We start from the raw sequence: 21045 nt of genomic DNA, 5'->3' as shown, positions 1-21045 counted from the left end.
TAGGGGTGGGAGCAGTATTGTCACAAGGTTCGTCCCCTGGTAAGTGGCATCCGTGCGCCTTTTTCTCTAAAAAATTGTCGTCCGCTGAGAGGAATTACGATGTCGGCAATAGGGAACTCTTGGCCATTAAGTTAGCTTTTGAGGAGTGGCGCCATTTTTTGGAGGGGGCAGTCCATCCGGTCACCGTCATCACCGATCACAAGAACCTGCTATATCTGGAGTCCGCGAAACGTCTGAATCCCAGACAAGCTAGGTGGTCATTGTTTTTTACCAGGTTTAATTTTGTCGTTACATATCGTCCTGGGTCAAAAAATGTAAAGGCGGATGCCTTATCTCGTAGTTTCCCTGGGGCCGGGAATACGGACGACCCGATTCCTATCCTTCAGGAGGGGGTGGTGGTTTCGGCAGTATGCTCTGAGCTGGAGGAGGAGGTATTGGAGGCTCAGGGGGACGCCCCTGTTGGACCTCCGGGGAGACTGTTTGTTCCAGATCAGTTGCGACAAAAGGTGATCGAGGCACACCATAACTCAGTTTTTGCAGGACACCCGGGGAGTAGAGCAACTGTGGATCTCCTCTCGCGTCGGTTTTGGTGGCCTAACTTACATAAGGAGGTGGTAACTTTTGTCGCGTCCTGTGGGGTTTGTGCGCGCTCTAAGACCTCACATACCCGTCCGTCTGGGGCCCTCTTACCTTTGAAGATCCCGGAGCGTCCTTGGACTCATCTGTCTATGGACTTTATTACGGACCTCCCTCCGTCTTCGGGTAAAACGGTCATACTCGTTGTAGTGGACAGGTTCAGCAAGATGGCACATTTTATCGCTCTTCCGGCTCTCCCTAATGCTAAAACTCTTGCGCAGGTGTTCATTGGGGAGATTGTGAGGCTTCACGGGGTACCCTCCGAGGTGGTGTCTGATCGGGGGTCTCAGTTTGTGTCCAAGTTCTGGAAGGCGTTTTGTGCACGGCGGGGTATGCATTTGTCGTTCTCATCGGCTTTTCATCCTCAGACCAATGGTCAGACGGAACGTATGAACCAGAGCTTGGAGACATATCTCCGGTGTTTTGTGTCAGAGAACCAGGAGGACTGGGCTTCTTTCTTACCTCTGGCAGAGTTTGCTCTTAATAATAGGCGGAGCGAGTCCACTGGTAAGTCCCCGTTTTTTGGGGCATATGGTTTTCACCCCCAGTTTTGTACTTTCAGTAGGGGGGGCTCTTCGGGGGTTCCTGAGGAGGAACGATTTTCCTCATCACTCGCTTCAGTATGGAGAGGGGTGCTGAAGAATCTGAATACTATGGGGAACCGATACAAACGTATGGCTGATAGGAGGAGAGTGTCTGGTCCGGACCTAAGTGTGAACGATCGGGTATGGTTGTCTACCAGGAATATAAAACTCAAGGTTCGCTCCTGGAAACTGGGTCCCAGGTTCATCGGGCCGTACAGGATCAGTTCTATAATTAATCCGGTGGCATTCCGTCTTGACCTGCCCCCTACGTTTAAAATTCACAACGTGTTCCACAGATCGTTGCTTAAGAGGTATGTGGCGCCGGTGGTACCGTCACCTTTACCTCCCCCTCCAGTGGTGGTCAATGGTAACTTGGAGTTCCAGGTATCGAGGGTCATCGATTCACGCTTTAATCGCCGGTCCCTTCAGTACCTGGTTCATTGGAAGGGGTATGGTCCTGAGGAGAGGATGTGGGTTCCTGCGTCGGATATTAACGCAGACCGATTAGTTCGGGCCTTCCACACGACTCACCCGGATAAAGCTGGCCCTGAGGGTCCGGAGGCCCCTCGTAGAAGGGGGGGTACTGTCACGGGTGTGTCGCCACGAAGATCGTCACGATTACACAGCCTGACTTCTCGCAGCTGACTTTTTGGTGCTTTGTGTTTTTCGGCAGTGAGGGAGTTAATTCTCTCTCTCTCTGTGCTAGATGAGGTCCAGCCTCGCCCAGCTGCAATCAATGCTGCTGTAGTGAGACTCCTTCAAATGCCTGCTGGTCTGTTAGGGAAGTGTCGGTGAAAGCATTTCATGCAGACTAACAGAGCGGATCGTGGTATTTGGAGTTTCAGAGATAAGTGTATTTGGAGCGTTTTTTCCCTTCCTCGCTTTATCATTTATCTCCTTTCCCGTTGGTGTTCCCTCTGTTGTAGTTGTGTAGTTTTTGTATGCAAGGTGGTTTTGGTTTTTCCCTTGTACAGTCTCGTTCGTCTAAGTACTGTGTGTGGGCATATTATTACTTGTCCCCTTTTGTTGTGATCGGGGTCCTTCTCAGGACTAGATTACTTAGGTGCAGGGATCCTCAGGAGGTAGGGGTTACGCTGGCGGCCTGGACCTCTGTACCTTTAACAGTACCTCCAGGTTGAGGGATTAGTCAGGGCCCCAGCTTAGGGTCAGCTTAGGCCCCCTACCTCCAGTATACAGAGACTGCGTGACACTGATTAGGCAAGAATGGGTAATTATCAGTCAGGATTTGGCCCAGAAGGTGATATCCAGTTTGCCAGTGTGAAGTCTTGAAAAATAAGGTACAACCCTGTAAATATTGAATCTTTGCATAAACTTGATGTATTTGTTAATAAAAGTGTAAAAGCTTATGAACTGCTTATAATTGTACTTCAGTAACCATGAAAAGATCTGACTAAACAATCTATCTGCTTTTTTCTGATGAGGGTCAATACCTCAAAACACGTCTGAAAATTGAGTATCTGGTTTTGTTTTCTATCCTAAGTCATGCGGAAAGGCTTGTTAAAGGGTCAGTGTTGACTTTTAGAATTGCTACATCCAATAGTTGGTGTCAGAGCTCAAGTCCTCTTCCTTCTGAAGAGGCTATTTGCATATTTAAAAGATCTGAAAACACTAGCGCAGCAAACTTTGTGAACTTGGCTACGACTGTATGTGTTTATTAGAATTTTTAGATACATTTAAAGTTAATTATAATTAACATTTTAATCAATAGATCATTGAATAATAGCACAATTGGATATGCCTCTGCTGTGTACTGTGTGATCATACCACAGCTCCTGGGCAGGGGAGGAAGCAAAAGAGTATACAGACATTACAGCAGGGGATCACAGCTGATTCTTTCTTTGAAGTAAAACATTGTTTAAAAACAGGCAGTGAAATGTTTTCCTCACAAAAAGAATCAGCTGTGATCCCCTGCTGTAATGTCTGTATAGTCTTTTTCTTCCTCCCCTGCCCACAGTACATAGCAGGGGTACATTGATAAGATTATCTCAGCACATGAACATTTGGTCTCCGCCCTGAATGTTTGGCGCTCTTTAGAAAGCCAATGAGCATGCAGGGATTGTCTGCCACGCACTGTAATGCTGTAGCCATGTTGGTTGTGGCATTACAGTGATTGGCTGGCCGCATAGCATCATCGGGTCTATATAAGACCTGGTGATGCTTGGCTTGTCATAGTCTACCCCGGAAACAGGCAGAGTAGGGAGAGCTGCTGCTGTGTGGGGGACAGAATTGGCGGTGTAATAGTTAGATATAGGTAGTGGTACTCCAGGAGTACATATATATCCATCTGAACTAATAGTCCCTCTGAGGACTAATCCAGCTGCATATATTAATCCTGATAGCAGGAGTTAGGCAGGCAGGCAGGGTTTGTGACACTATGCAGCACAAGAGGCTCCATTGCATGTTCTGTCTGCTCCTGCTGTTACAGATACCCATAGACATAGCCCCAGATATCAGGGGCCAGGGCTAAATTTTTTTTATCTTAATCCTGATTATTTGTTTAAAAAGCAATCTAGAGTACACCATTTTACTGCTCCATTTGCTTGTTCACAGAATACAGCCAGATTTTTTTGATTTTATTCACATTACTGGATTGTGGAAGCAGAGAAACTAATTTCAATGATCAAACGTGATCCATATGACTGCCGTAATACAGAAATTTTGCTGAGAGTGCCAAATATTCCACTGAATTTAAAGTCAGCCAGCTGAGTTTTGTTGAACCACTTGATACTTGGTCACTGACAAATACCATACTATTAGGTAACTGCCTAAAACCGAGGCCATCAGGCGTGATCCCATATGACTGCTGTAACAATACAGAAATTTCGTGGAGTATACCAAATATTCCACTGAATTTAAAGTCAGCCAGCTGTGTTTTGTTGAACCAATAATTGACATTTGGTCGTTTGGTGACAAATACCGTACTATTAGGTGACTGCCTGAAGCCGTGGCCATCAGACATGATCCCATATGACTGCCCTAATAATCCAGCAATTTTTGTGAGCGGGTCAAATATTACACTCCATTTAACGTATTGCAGTTGTGGGTTCAAATATATTCACATTTGGTCAGTGCAAAATAGCATATCTGTGAACAATGTTGTCAGAGTATTACGCCACTTTTACAGACTGACAAAAAAAACACACAAAAAACAAGCTGAAATGGAAAAAATGTTAAGAAACATTTTCCAGGTTAATGACTTGTATATAAGGCCAAAGAAATACTAAAAAAATAAGTTATGGACTGTGGAAGACATTTATACGACCAGAATGAACACTCATCTGGAACTGATGATACCACCTAGAAGCACCTGTTCCTATTGTAAATGCATCTAACAGCGTTATCGATAGGGAATAGAATAGATTTTTTTTTTTGGCAGCATCAGCAGCATGCAGTATGAGGCAATAAATAATACATGGCTGGATCGGTGTAATATACTATCCATACTGCGATACCTCACCCGTAAACGAATTTCAGATAAGTCAGTTAATATTCTAGAATATAGAATCTATTTGAATAGTCCTTCCCATTATTAAGGAGTGGCTCTCCTATACTGTTATTCCATATGCAGCAATTTCAAGGGCTGCCAAAAATTAGGACGCACTCCAATACACATTTGAAGAGATGTAAAAAAAATGTAAAACACAGTAGGATTTTTCCTTAGTATAAAAACTAGACTCACCAATGTAACATCAATGTAATCACATTGTTCAGCTCCTGCACCTCCTCCGCCTCCTCCTGTTCGGCCTCCATCTCCGAAATAACCACATCAGTAACAAGCTGGAAGCACTGCAGCACTGACTTGGTCAAGCAGCAACAGGCTTTGCTGAAGATAGTATGCTTAATGCTTAGGTGACAAACCGCACACCACTGCAGAGTTGTTGAAAGCTGTAACACAGCAGGCAGATCTGTGGCTCTCAGCGCCGAACATACAGCCAGGCAAGGTCGTGAGTAACAATCGCCGCAAGCTGGTGGCGGAGAAATGACAGCCGGAGTAGATACGGTTTCCCTGTATGCCAGTCCTTTCATCAAACCTAAAGAATATGGCTGTGTTGAAATACACCTCTCTCCGAGAAGCAGCCCTGGCTAAGAAAAATCTGTGAGAAGGTTCCTGTTTTTATACTGAGGGGGAAACCCACGCAAACACGGGGAGAACATACAAAATCCTTGCAGACGTTGTCCTTGGTAGGATTTGAACCCAGGACCCCAGCACTGCAAGGCTTCAGTGCTAACCACTGAGCCACTGTGCTGCCCTCTCTGTTCTCCCTCTGATATCTAACATGCTGGAGAAACTTGCACCTTTTGCCACTGAGTATCTTCAGCTCCCTTGTGAGAAACTAATGTATTTGGGTAGCCACTCAGTCTACCAAATAAAATTCCTGAGAAGAAAATTGTGGATGGCTTCGCTACTGGTACTGGGGGCACTGCTAATAGAATGGCGTTGTGCCATAGTTAACTGGAAATATTCCAGGCTGGTAGGATCCAAGCTGATTCCCACAGAAAAGTACCAGCAGCAAGCTAAGGAGATGGTGGCCTCTATCATCATCACGACCTGCAAGGTTTGCACTATGAACTCTCCTGAAGGAGAGGCCAGGGCCCACCAGAGGAGTCTCCAGTTCTCTGGTGGGCCCATCCAACCCTGCCGAGAATCAGCCCAGGCTAAGAAAAATCTGTGGGAAGGTTCCCGGACACTCAATGGCTGCTTTTTTTTTTACTGTGGTCTGCCTCCAGCAATCTATAAGATTGCAATCTATAAGATCCCTTCACTGGCTCCTCATTGCACAGAGAACCAATTCAAAACCCTAAGCATAACATGCAAAGCCATCCACAACCTGTCTCCTCCATATGTCTGTGACCTAGTCTCCCCGTACATACCTGCACGCAATCTCCGATCCTCACAAGATCTCCTTATCTACTCCCGTCTCATCTCCTCTTCCCACAATCGCATACAAGATTTCTCCTGTGCATCCCCCCTACTCTGGAACTGTCTACCCCAACATATCAGACTCTCAACTAATGTTGAAATCTTTAAAAGGAAGCTGAAGACCCACCTCTTCTGAGAAGCCTACAACCTGCAGTAACCCTCTCTCCACCATACCGCTGCATGACCAGCTGTACCCTCACCTACTATATCCTCATCCATCCCTTATAGACTGCTTGTGCACCCTCACGGGCAGGGTCCTCTCTCCTCTTGTACCAGTCAGTGACCTCTTTTCACGTGTAAAGCGCCATGGAATAAATGGTGCTATAATAATAAATAATAATAATTATACTACTTGTACTCTGGGTGAATTGATGGCACTTTCCTGGTGACTGCCTCTAAATTGATGTGTTTTGACAGCTTTTGGTCCCGTTTGAAGGTGTTGTGTATGCATTTGGTTTTGGCCCCCATTGAATCCTATGGCGTTTGGCGAATATTCGACAATTACATTGGTGAATATTACAAAAACGGCGATCGTAATCCGAAACAAATATTAAAATATTCGCTTGTCTCTAATCAGAAACACCCTTAAAAAATTTATGTGGGCATGGTATGATGGTCACCCTGGTGATATGATGGTGGAGGATGAGGAGAAGGAGGAGGGTGACATAAAATAGAACAATTCCTGAAGCGTATACCCATGTCTGGGTATGAAGGGATGCATGGGAATAGACACCCAAAAAAATAACCACTGGATTTGAGTTTATGTTCGATGCTATCATCGGGTTGTGTTGAGAAGTCTGGCCCAATTCAGCCCTTGTTCATTTTGATAAGTCAGCCTGTTAGCATTTTCAGTTGACAGGTGGATGCGCTTATCAGTTATATCAGTTATAATGCCCCCCGTGGCACTAAAAAACATCTCTGACAAAACTCTAGCGGCCAGGACCTCCAAGGCGTAGAGACAGTTCATGCCACGTGTCCAGCTTGGATACCCAACAGTGCTAAGGCAAAGAGAGGAATCATGAAGGACACTGGTACGGTCGCCAAGGTAGTCCTTCAGTATCTTCCAAAACTTTTCCCTCCTTGTGAGAGTACCCCATGTATCAGAGTCTGGGCACTGGGAGGGTCTGAGAAAACTGCCCCAGACCTTTGACAGCGTTCCCCTGCCTCTGCCACATCTGGTTTGTGTCTCCCTCGCTTGTACTCCTTGGTTGTCCAATGAACTGCCTGTGACCTCTGCCTTTACCTGACTTTTACTAACCTACCTACAGTACAGACCAAAAGTTTGGACACACATTTTCATTTAAAGATTTTTCTGTATTTTCATGGCTATGAAAATTGTACATTCACACTGAAGGCATCAAAACTATGAATTAACACATGTGGAATTATATACTTAACAAAAAAGTGTGAAACATCTGAAAATATGTCTTATATTCAAGGTTCTTCAATGTAGCCACCTTTTGCTTTGATGACTGCTTTGCACACTCTTGGCATTCTCTTGATGAGCTTCAAGAGGTAGTCACCGGAAATGGTCTTCCAACAATCTTGAAGGAGTTCCCAGAGATGCTTAGCACTTGTTGGCCCTTTTGCCTTCACTCTGCGGTCCCGCTCACCCCAAACCATCTAGATTGGGTTCAGGTCTGGTGACTGTGGAGGCCAGGTCATCTGGCGTAGCACCCCATCACTCTCCTTCCAGGTCAAATAGCTCTTGCACAGCCTGGAGGTGTGTTTGGGGTCATTGTCCTGTTGAAAAATAAATGATGGTCCAACTAAATGCAAACTGGATGGAATAGCATGCCGCTGAAAGATGCTGTGGTAGCCATGCTGGTACAGTATGCCTTCAATTTTGAATAAATCCCCAACAGTGTCACCAGCAAAGCACCCCCACACCATCACACCTCCTCCTCCATGCTTCATGGTGGGAACCAGGCATGTAGAGTCCATCCGTTCACCTTTTCTGCGTCACACAAAGACACGGTGGTTGGAACCAAAGATCTCAAATTTGGACTCATCAGACCAAAGCACAGATTTCCACTGGTCAAATATCCATTCCTTGTGTTCTTTAGCCCAAACAAGTCTCTTCTGCTTGTTGCCTGTCCTTAGCAGTGGTTTCCTAGCAGCTATTTTACCATGAAGGCCTGCTGCAGAAAGTCTCCTCTTAACAGTTGTTGTAGAGATGTGTCTGCTGCTAGAACTCTGTGTGGCATTGACCTGGTCTCTGATCTGAGCTGCTGTTAACCTGCGATTTCTGAGGCTGGTGACTCGGATAAACTTATCCTCAGAAGCAGAGGTGACTCTTGGTCTTCCTTTCCTGGGGCGGTCCTCATGTGAGCCAGTTTCTTTGTAGCGCTTGATGGTTTTTGCAACTGCACTTGGGGACACTTTTAAAGTCTGCCCAATTTTTCGGACTGACTGACCTTCATTTCTTAAAGTAATGATGGCCACTCGTTTTTCTTTACTTAGCTGCTTTTTTCTTGCCATAACACAAATTCTAACAGTCTATTCAGTAGGACTATCAGCTGTGTATCCACCAGACTTCTGCACAACACAACTGATGGTCTCAACCCCATTTATAAGGCAAGAAATCCCACTTATTAAACCTGACAGGGCACACCTGTGAAGTAAAAACCATATCCGGTGACTACCTCTCGAAGTTCATCAGGAGAATGCCAAGAGTGTGCAAAGCAGTCATCAAAGCAAAAGGTGGCTACTTTGAAGAACCTAGAATATAAGACATATTTTCAGTTGTTTCACACTTTTTTGCTAACTATATAATTCCACATGTGTTAATTCATAGTTTTGATGCCTTCAGTGTGAATGTACAATTTTCAAAATCATGAAAATACAGAAAAATCTTTAAATGAGAAGGTGTGTCCAAACTTTTGGTCTGTACTGTATATCTGACTTTTACTAACTTACTTATACATGACTTTGTAATTTCTTTTAGGTGGTGCCACCATAACTCCCACTCAGCACGCCTGCTGTCTTGGAGTCATATTTGACACACAACTTTCCTTTATTCAACGTGGAAAATCACTCACTTGCTCATGTCACCTGAACCTAAAAAACATCTCCAGAATTCGACCTTTTCTCACCTTTGATAGTCCAAAAACTCTTACTGTTGCTTTTATTCACTACTGCAACTCTCTTCTAATCGGTCTCTCTCTAAACAAACTGTCTCCTCTCCATTCCCTTCTGAATGCAGCAGCCAGGGTCGTATTTCTATCAAGCCGCTTCACAGATGCCTCTTCTATCAAGCCGCTTCACAGACGCCAGTCATTGCACTGGTTAGGTTAAACAATCACAACAGAATACAATACAAACTCATCTCTCTTACCCACCAAGCTGTCCACAGTTCTGCACCACCCTATATCTCATTCCTCATTTCTGTGTATCACACCTCCCGTGCCCTCCGTTCAGCAACTGATCTAAGACTGACATCTTCCTTAATCTGAACCGCACACCTCCGTCTCCAAGAATTCTCTCATGCCGTGCCAGTTTTCTGTAATGCCCAAAATGCGTGCAACGCGATGGTCACTGTAAAGGCAGTGGAACATAAAGTCGGCCATGTGTGCCAGACTGCCAACAGCCAAGACTTTCCTGTTCTCACCAAGAGGACGACTGTCCATGTTCTCTTCCTCTTCCACCTCATTATCACCCAATCTGCGTTGAGATGAGATGAGGCTGGGCTGAGTAGCATCACCCTTTATAGTTCCTTGCTCCGCCTACAATGCCTCCTCTTTAATTGTGAGCAGCGAACGTTTCATTAGACAGAGAAGCTGGATGGTGACGCTAATTATGGCTTCATCGCCGCTAACCATCTTGGTGGAGTCCTCAAAGTTTTGGAGGATGACACAGATGTCAGACATCCATGCCCACTCATCAGCTCTTATGTGTGGAGGCTGACCTGAATGCCGACAGGAGTGTTGAAGCTGATACTCACCAACTGCTCTCTGCTGCTCAAAATCATTCCAAACATCTGCAACGCTTATTTTCAACATGTGGTCGCATCGCACACCAGTCAATGAGCTGGTAGATGAAAACAATGCTAAAACCCTGCCAGGGCAGTGGAAGCTGTAGCTGACTTTCTGAAATGGGCACACACGTGGCGTACTTTCACAAGCCGCTCTGGCAGATCCGGGTAGGTTTTGAGAAACCGCTGAATGACTAAGTTGAGCACATGGGCCAGGCATGGTACATGTGCGAGCTTGCCTAGCTTCATAGTCGCCACCAGATTCTCTGATACAGCTTTCAACAACTTTGCAACGGTGTGCGGTTTGTCGCCTAAGCATACAGTCCTGCTTATTGTTATTGGCACCCATAAAGTTTAAGTACATAATCTGGAATATCTCCTGAAAAAAATGAATCAAGTGATGGAGATGTAGGCTGAAGAGGAGGAGGAGGTGGTGCAGGAGCTGTAGAATGTGGGGGCAACCCTGATTGACCCAGGAACCGCAATCCTCTGCATTGGAAGGAAGTATTCCGTCCCAGCGTCCCACTGGGTCCATGCTTCAACAATATTGACCCAGTGAAATGCGTCAGTGAGATGTACAGTCCCGGACCACATTCACTTGTCCACGTGTTTGTGGTTAGGCGGTCCTTCCCACTAATTGCACTGGGGAGGGCACAGGTAATGTTCTTGGACCCATGCTTGTGTAAGGCAGGGGTGATATCAGGAGAAATAGTGGCTGCTGGGGACCGAGTATGGAAAGCTTCCGCCTCCACGAGCCTAAAAGGCATCATTTCAAGTGCAAGCAGTCCAGAAATGTAGCAGTTTAGTATTGCGGCCAGTGGGTTCTTGGGTGGCTGGCTGCATACTTGTGCTTGCATTCCAAGGACTGTGGACAACTGAATGCTGCACTGGGACAAGGAAATGGATGGTGATGCTTGCAAGTCTGCAATGACAGGTGCAGAGCGGGAGGCATTTTCGCATGCGCCATGGACAGGGGATTGACGTGCACGCACAACAGCGGAAGAGGCAGTGGTGTCACCCACAGACACTGTTTTTGGACCTTGGCACTCGGCCAAGTTAGTAGGGGGCTTTGCTGTCATGTGCCTGAGCATTCTGGTGGTGGTCAGGCTTGTAGTTTTGGTGCTCTTGCTGATGATGGCCTGGCATATGTTGCAAATGGCCTTTTTGGGGTTATCTACTTGGGAAGACCTAACAGTTGTACTGGCAACTTCTGTCGTGTTGGTGTTCCGGGGAGCGTTTGCCCGCCTTGTGTCTGTGGCCACCACACTGCTTGTTCCTGCCTGTTGTGGTGCTACGCCTCCCTCCCCCCGTGTGCTGCTGTCCTCGTTCTGCATGTCCCCTTGCCAGGATGGGTCAGTGACTTCATTGTCCACTGCTTTGTCTTCCACTTCCGTACCCTGGTCCTCCTCCTGACTTTCTATCCATTACGTCTCATCATTATCCACCTCTTGTGACAGAAATTGCACTTTCCCACCATCATCTTCTGGTGACCATGGCTGCTCAAATCGCTACATATGATCTTTTGTTGCCCTGTTTGAAGCTGGCTGGGTGAGAGGCCCTAATATATTAATGGAAAAGTGAACAGCTCTTGGGGTAACCCTGGACTCTAATCTCTCCTTCGAACCACATAAGTGGACCGAGTAAAAGGCCAGAATCTATAAATGGAAAGATGAACAAAACAGCTCTTCAGAGTGTCCAAGTGTGGGATCAGTTGTCTCAGGGCACTCGGAATGGTGGAAAGAAGGAGGATCAGGGTGAGGAAGATGCCGACTCCAAGTAAAAAAAAATCTCCCGGATCCACACATTCCTCAACCACGAATCTACAAAAACACTAGTGCACGCCCTCATCATCTCCTTTCTCGACGACTGCAACCTCCTGCTCTGTGGCCTCCCTTCTAACACTCTCACATTCCTCCAGTCTATTCTAAACTCTGTTGCCCAACTAATCCTCCTGTCCCCTCACTATTCCCTCGCCTCTCCTCTCTGTCAATCCCTTCAGTGGCTCCCCATTGCCCAGGTTCAAAACCCTAACCTTGGCATGCAAAGCCATCCACAACCTGTCTTCTCCATACATCTGTGACCTTGTCTACCGGTACTTACCTGCACGCAACCTCCGATTCTCATAAGATCCCATTCTCTACTCCCCTCTTATCTCCTCTTCCCATAATCACATACAAGATTTCTCCCGTGCATCCCCCCTTCTCTCGAACTCTCTACCTCAACATGTCTGACTCTCGCCTATTGTTGAAACCTTCAAAAGGCACCTGAAGACCCACCTTTTTCGACAAGCATACAACCTGCAGTAACCCTCGCTCCACCATACCGCTGCATGACCAGCTCTATCCTCACCTACTGTATCCTCACCTATCCCTTGTAGACTGTGAACCCTGGCAGGCAGGGTCCTCTCCTCTCCTGTACCAGTCGCTGTCACATTTTTGTTCAAGATTATTGTAATTGTTTTTGCAATGTATTTGTATACTCCTTTTTCACATGTAAATCGCCATGGAATAAATGGTGCTAAAGTAATAATAATAATGTGGTCCAGACTCACGGCTACTGAGACTGGACTGTGTAGAAGACAGGGAGGTGGCGGTGGCAAACTGACTGGAAGCATTATCTGCTGTCGAACCAACAACCTTTTCACACTGCTCTGGCTTCTATAGCGGTGTTCCACAGCCCCCAAGAAATTGGGACAGGAAGGTAGTTCGACATGATGTGGGTGTTTGTTGTGCTCCCTCAGCAGGCACAGTTTCATCTTGCCCATGGCCTCAGCCTCTGTGTGCACCATCACCATTACATCCACTTCCCCATCCCTTGCCACAAACCTTGCCCATTTCAAATGGAGTTTAATATTTGTCACGTTGCTAAATATGTCTGTATTATTACCACAGTAATAGGATCATGTCTGATGACCACAGTTTTAGGCAGTGACTTGGGAGTCAGAGATGCTTCCAGGGGTCTTCCCCATGCTGTTCCCATGTCTTTTCAGCACTATATGGATGTGTCTGATCATGTCTCACACACCACATGGCCATATAAGGTAGTAAAATGTCATTTACCGGTGAAGGTATTTTTCACCGTTGAAAGCAATGTACAAGTGCAAAAACACATCAAAAACGCTACGTGTGAACATAGCCCAAGGTGTGGAGGTCATTTATTTTGCCTTATATACAAGTCATTACCCTGGAAAGGATGTTCCTTAACATTTTTCCCAGGAAAATCCATTTTGGTTTCGTTTTTGTATGTTTTAATGTGAGTCCATAAAAGGGGCGTAATACGCTGTCAACATTGTTCACATCAGTGACCTAGCAGTCAGAGATGCTTCCAGGGGTCTTCCCCATGCTGTTCCTATGTCATTTGAGCACTGTTCCCATCGATTTGGGCAGTTTTAACACCCCCTGCAGACCTCCGGGGGAGCCGCCGGAAAAATGCTTGAGTTTCCCATAGACTTACATTGGGCTCGTTGCTCGGACTGAGCACTCAAGCATTCCAATTTGCTCGACTTGAGCAACGAGTACCCAAGCATTTTAGTGCTCGCTCATCGCTAATATTAACCATTGTTTTATTTTTGATTTTTTATAAAATCGATAGTACGCATGAAAATAAGAAACATTGTAATATATCTTACCAGATAATTCTGCTTCTTTCTCTTCCTGGACTAATAACTCATTCCCCAAATTCTCAATTCATGACTTAAATCTCTCTTCATTGAATAGAGATTTTCCTATTACTGAGATAGTGTCACAGTTGCACTACTAGTGGATGCCTGGTTGCTGTGTATATAGTTTAAACAGACAGGCTTGGCACAAGCAACTCCTTTTACCAGATCCAAGAGATTGCCCTGGCCTTCACACTTTAAACCATGTACAGGTAATCTGAACATACACAGGGACTCCTGGGCTGGGTCTACAGAGTCAGCTGCTGGTGGAGCAAGCTGGCGGCAAGAACGTTCGTCACATGGTATTGATACCAAGAGGTAACGTCGGAGACAAAATTCTAAAGCAAGTGGATGATTAAAATACAAGCTGAGATCAGAAAATGGGATACATCAGGAGAACTTGCAGCAGAATGTCTGCATCTGCCTCTAGCTCCTCCTCTCTCTAATTTTATAAGCTTCAATTGTCATCTCCTATCTCAGTTAGAGGAAAATCACTGATTTTACTCATGAATTGAGAATAAAAGATCAATACAAGAAGATCAATACAAGAAGTTCAAATTTCTCTGATAAGATATATGACAAATTTGCTTATTTTTATGTGTACTATTGATTTATGAGAAAAAAAATTAAAATGACGGTTACTCTTTAAATATTCTAGGATGGTACTGATATGGAGACTATAGGAAAGGAAGACAGAAAAGTAGGATGCATGGCAACCAGACAGACAAAAAGAAGGAAAATATCAAATATGTGTGCAGCACGCAGCGCAAATTATGTAATGTTAGGTTGGTGAATCATACACCGCACCAAAGAACCCGGAAGCCCATGAAGTTCACACAGCTCCTTCCATGGCCTGAGATCACTGACCTGGACCGAGGACAGGTGTTGCACAAAGCGACCCGCTCATCTCTTCTAGATGTTAAATAGAAAATTAATGTGTCCCTTAATTCATTCAAGTTGAAATTAGATTCTGTTTTTGTTTTTGAAAATTGATGCATTTAGATTCATTCATGTTTGCAATTTTTATAATCATTTACTTACCGATTTCTCGTTGGGTTCTCGATTTTATAGTAATGCTATGCTTAATCAATGCCAATTTTTGGTTGTTTGCTTTAATATAGTAGTTCATTTATATTTCAACTACTGCTTTTATGACTTTTAACATCTGCTTATGGTAATGCATTTCAAAATGTGGGAAAAAACTTGATGTTCGCCCCATAAAAAACAAACACACATATGTATTGTACTTAATTTAATATGTATGATACCTACAGAAATGTTGAGTATAGAAGCCCCAATTAAGGTGAACAAAAAATGAAGAAAATATATAAAAATATAACAAAATTGTATTAAATGTCAACAATTACAATACAATTACACAAAAACAAAAAACACAGAGTTAAGCCAAAAGGTAAAAATGTATAGAGGTGGCTAATTGATTAGACACCGCTGATAAGATTAATTAAAAGATGTATATGTGGCACCCTGCTGCGCACAGGTACCACAGGACCCAGGGTGCATGGACGGACTTCTCCACAAGAGGCCCTCATTACATACAAACACCTCCACCCTTCCACCTCATACCACCAGAGGGAGCCCGTTAGGGATATATATATGGAGGGTGGAGCCAGGCAGCTCAGTTAGTTGTTAGTAGTCAGACTGAGAGGAAGTCTGAGAGCGTGCTGGCGCTGAGACCAGTGAAGAGGCAGCACGCTGGCTGCTGTGCTTAGGCGAGCCAAGGCCTACAGCACGAGTTGAGTTCTGAGGGCCCCGAGTGTGGCTGGAGGCAAGAGGAGAAAGGAGAGAGGAGTTGAGGGGGCAGAGGAGCATCATAGGCTCACCCCGTGTATACAAACCGGACACCGGGTCCGCGCCTACAGGGTCCCTTTATACTCAGTAGGGATCACCGGCATTCCAGGAGGACTACAAGTCCTTGGATGACATGAAGCTAGACCCATTACAGGACCAGGAACCACAAGGCCCCAGCGTTACCAGGGATAGTGGTTACCAGCAGAAGGTCCTACTACCGAGCGACAGGTGAAGGAACAGCACGACACATAAGCTAGGCCCAGTTGCAGGCTGGCCAGGAGCATACAGAGAGGCAGACACGGACCAGGAGGCCTTATACCCGCTCACTGGGGAGAAGTCCTGAAGTGCACCCATCCTACTGAGTACCCTGGACCGTACCTGACATCCGCACCAGTAAAGGTATTGTAGCGAATCCCCTGTCTCTGTCAGTTACTCCTGCTGCGCCGTCCGCCTGCACTACAAGTCCCAGCATCACCACCATCAAACTCCACACTGCCCCGGGGGCCCGCTCCACCTGTGGGGAGCAGAAACACCTCAGCTGCCATCCCATCTCCCCCCGGAGGTCTGCAGCAGCGCTGGTAAACCTTACCAGGTACCACAGGTGGCGTCACAAACTATTTATTTTATTTTTCCTATCCAAGTTACAATCCCCCTTTTTGGTTGACCGCCCTGGGCCACGGACCGGGCCAGCCACTGTGACCTATCCCCCACCAGCATCCATAGGCCCGGCTGCCGAGTACCCCATTGCCCCGGGGGCGCGTCATATAAATATACAGTGGTGGCCAAAAGTATTGGCACCCCTGCAATTCTGTCAGATAATAGTCAGTTTCTTCCTGAAAATGATTGCAATCACAAATTCTTTGGTCTTATTATCTTCATTTAATTTGTCTTCAATGAAAAAACACAAAAGAGAATGAAGTAAAAATCAAATCATGGATCATTTCACACAAAACTCCAAAAATGGGCCAGACAAAAGTATTGGCACCCTCAGCCTAATACTTGGTTGCACAACCTTTAGCCAAAATAACTGTGAACAACCCCTTCCGGTAACCATCAATGAGTTTCTTACAATGCTCTGCTGGAATTGTAGACCATTCTTCTTTGGCAAACTGCTCCAGGTCCCTGATGTTTGAAGGGTGCCTTCTCCAAACTGCCATTTTGAGATCTCTCCACAGGTGTTCTATGGTATTCAGGTCTGGACTCATTGCTGGCCACCTTAGAAGTCTCCAGTGCTTTCTCTCAAACCATTTTATAGTGCTTTTGGAAGTGTGTTTTGGGTCATTGTCCTGCTGGAAGACCCATGACCTCTGAGGGAGACCCAGCTTTCTCACACTGGGCCCTACATTATGCTGCAAAATTTGTTGGTAGTCTTCAGTCTTCATAATGCCATGCACACGGTCAAGCAGTCCAGTGCCAGAGGCAGCAAAGCAACCCCAAAACATCAGGGAACCTCCGCCATGTTTGACTGTAGGGACCGTGTTCTTTTCTTTGAATGCCTCTTTTTTTTCCTGTACACTCTATGTTGATGCTTTTTCCCAAAAAGCTCTACTTTTGTCTCATCTGACCAGAGAACATTCTTCCAAAATGTTTTAGGCTCTCTCAGGTAAGTTTTGGCAAACTCCAGCCTGGCTTTTTTATGTCTCGGGGTAAGAAGTGGGGTCTTCCTGGGTATCCTACCATACAGTCCCTTTTCATTCAGACGCTGACCGATAGTATGGGTTGACACTGTTGTACCCTCGGACTGCAGGACAGCTTGAACTTGTTTGGATGTTAGTCGAGGTTCTTTATCCACCATCCGCACAATCTTGCGTTGAAATCTCTCGTCAATTTTTCTTTTCCGTCCACATCTAGGGAGGTTAGCCACAGTGCCATGGGCTTTAAACTTCTTGATGACACTGCGCACGGAAGACATAGGAACATTCAGGTCTTTGGAGATGGACTTGTAGCCTTGAGATTGCTCATGCTTCCTCACAATTTGGTTTCTCAAGTCCTCAGACAGTTCTTTGGTCTTCTTTCTTTTCTCCATGCTCAATGTGGTACACACAAGGACACAGGACAGAGGTTCAGTCAACTTTAATCCATGTTAACTGGCTGCAAGTGTGTTTTAGTTATTGCCAACACCTGTTAGGTGCCACAGGTAAGTTACAGGTGCTGTTAATTAGACGAATTAGAGAAGCATCACATGATTTTTCAAACAGTGCCAATATTTTTGTCCACCCCCTTTTTCAGGTTTGGTGTGGAATTATATCCAATTTGGCTTTAGGACAATTCTTTTTGTGCTTTTTCATTGAAGACAAATTAAATGAAGATAATAATACCAAAGAATTTGTGATTGCAATCATTTTCAGGAAGAAACTGAGTATTATCTGACAGAATTGCAGGGGTGCCAATACTTTTGGCCACCACTGTATATGTAAAGACTATACAAGGTGTATCCACAATTATAACCACAATTTGAATGCAAACTGCCTCTGGTGCATGCAGCACATAGTAACATTAAGACTGGAAGTAGCGACCCTGATAATCAGACAAAAAATACAAAAATCAATAGTATATGCATGGTCACCCATGTAACTATATGTCCTTATGTGTGTGTCTGCAGCTCTGATGCGTGTTTCGCGTGGGCTTCCTCAGGGGGCTGTGTTGGAATGTGTGGAAAACATGGACTTAATATACACCTTCCTACAGATAAAGGTGTTGGAACCGCACTAATTGGGTGCAACATGCGTCTCGAAAACACTGCTGCAAAACCGTGGTCATCCCGGTGAAGTCGCGGATGAAAGAAAAAGTTTCCTGTGATGTCAGAGACCCGCACATGCACTTTGAGGATGCCTTCAGCGATGGGAGTGGCCTGGAGGGCTGACAATTATGTGCGCCCTGCGGCCGCCATTTTTTAAATGGTATAATGTATGGACAAATCAAAAACATAGTAAATATAAGAAAAATAAGGAAAAAATATGAGCAATAAATGCAAATTAATAAATACAAGATTGATCTAATAGTAGAAAGAAGGGAAGTGATAAAAAATTGTGCTGAGTGCATAATAAAGGTGAAGGTAAGTATAAAGCACATTGAAATAGACCATGTATTGAAGTGTAAAGATATGATAGGAAGTGAAAAGTGGACAATCGGAATATATAAAGGGCACAAAGTAACAAAAAATATGAATACCATACTAATAATAAGTAAATATTAAAAAATAATAATAAAAATGTAAAGCAATGAAATAAAAATAAAAAGTAAAACTAAAAAATTGAAAGAGAAATAAGTAAGAGCAGTAGCAGTTCCAAGTAAAGTCCTAAGAATGAGGGAAGGGTTCCTGATGCTGGTCACAATGGGTCGGGGACCAGGGAACAGCTACTGAGACTATAAAAAATGATAAACCAATACACAATTAAAATCCAAAGACAGAAAGATCTACAAAAAGGAAACAAAGCCGACTTTCTCATTCAAGTCAGAGGGTGTCATGGTACCCAAGGTTACAACCCACCGACATTTAATCTGTGCCACAATGCGATTAGGATCACCCCCCAGCACCACAGTGGGCCTAATCTATACCACTTATTTTGAGGTCATTGGGGTTGCAATTATGGCATAGCTTCAAATGCCTTGGAATATTTTTTAGAGTTCTAATCAATTTCCTGTGCTGCCAGTATGTCTCTAACATGTTCCCTAGTTCAAGTCCTTAATTCCCATGATGTAAGGCACAGGTAGATGTGGCATAATAAACCACAAGAAATGTAATTGGTGATTTTAAATTCTTTCCTACCATCAGATTATATAAAAGATGTAGTCCATAATATGTTTTTGCATGCCGCACAGGCACCACAAGTGTAGCAACCCCATCTCTGCACATGCCGCCCCCATTATAGTGCCGCCTTTCTGGAGAAAAAACCTAGACTTAAAAAGAAAATAGTTGTGAGTCAAAATAAACTGCAAAAGCTACAGTATCAGAGAGCACAGGGAACTGTCCAAGTTGCTTATCCGAGAACACCACTGCCTCCAATCCATTATTATTATAGTTAATGCTGGTATAAAGGGAATCCACATCTACAGTCATTAGAAACATCTAGTTTCAAGGTAAGTACATGAGTTTGTAATGCTGAGGGGTGTGGACCATCTGCCCCACGGGCCGGGCTTACCCTGGAGGGGAAAATCTAAGTGTCTACCAGATCTTAGCAAGTGCCTCTGATGGTGAGGATAGGCTGGGCTGCCGGTAGACAGCAGGTACTACTCCAAGGCAGTTCCCGGGACTGCAGCAGCTGACTGGAGGGTCAAAGGCGCGGGTACGGAAGAGCGAGACAGAAGAGTAGTCAGACCGTCCGAGGTTGGGGCAGGCAGCACGTCTTCACAATACAAAGCCAGAGTCAGGGATGGAGAAATCAAACTGAGCGGATAAAAAGGCTGGATTGATAATGGGAGACAGAATATGGAGATATGCATAAACAGGTGCTAGCAGGCTAGGAACCAACATTCGGGCAAGGAATGGTGGGAGGAACTGCATAATATAGACCATGCTGGTACAGAATAGGCCAAGCAACCTAATCTTTGCAGGGTTAAATTCCTGTAGAGACTGGCCACACACCCCTAAAACCAAATGGAAACAACATGCAGATGCAGCAGTGCTGAGGAGTGCTGCAAGAGGCAAACTCAGTGAGACGGCCTGACATGAGAAGCCGCGTAGTGACCATGGTAAGTAGGGCGGTGCTGGGGAGGCATGCGAGTTACCACCGTGACACCGTTATTTAAAATGTAACTGACATTTCAGGAGAATTTGCAGCAGAATGTCTGTGTCTGCATCAAGCTCTACCATCCTCCTTCCCCTTACCTCTGCATAGAGTTTTATGAGCAGCGATTGTTATCTTTTAACTCAGTAATACAGTTTTACACAATGTCTCAATAGACACTAACAACAGCCAACTAGACAAGATTCAATAACATTAAACACTTCCATATCTGGGAACACCCCCTCTACTATACAGGGGCCCAGATTGACTAAAGCTAACTTTCCCTTCTGCAGTTTTATTTGAACTCATCTATTCTTTGTCTTCTGCTAGCCCCCTGATGTCTCTGGGTAGAAAGCTAAGATGGGCATAGACCTCTTTTTAATAATAAACAAGTGTCTGTGTAGTGAGCATGTCCTAATATAATATGCTAGGAATATGGCCTAGTGTGCATTTATATCGTTTTGTTATCTGTGAAAATTGCAATAAGTCAGAATTAAAGAGTAGGATCATAAAACTGACAATATGAACCCTTTCCAATGCGAGATATATTACAATGTTTCTTATCTTCACATGTACTACTGATTTCTGAACAAAAAGTAATTCTTTGATACAATATATTACAAAGTTGCTTAATTTCAAATGTATAATTTATTTATGAAATACAAATTAAAACAATGATTACTGTTTAATATTGCATTCTGTTATGAAGCGGAATC

This window comes from Phyllobates terribilis, unplaced genomic scaffold (genome assembly GCF_046119375.1).
Source record: "Phyllobates terribilis strain yellow unplaced genomic scaffold, ASM4611937v1 Scaffold_1__5_contigs__length_1240528914, whole genome shotgun sequence".
Lineage (NCBI taxonomy): Eukaryota > Metazoa > Chordata > Amphibia > Anura > Dendrobatidae > Phyllobates > Phyllobates terribilis.
This window is presented reverse-complemented; position numbering follows the sequence as displayed.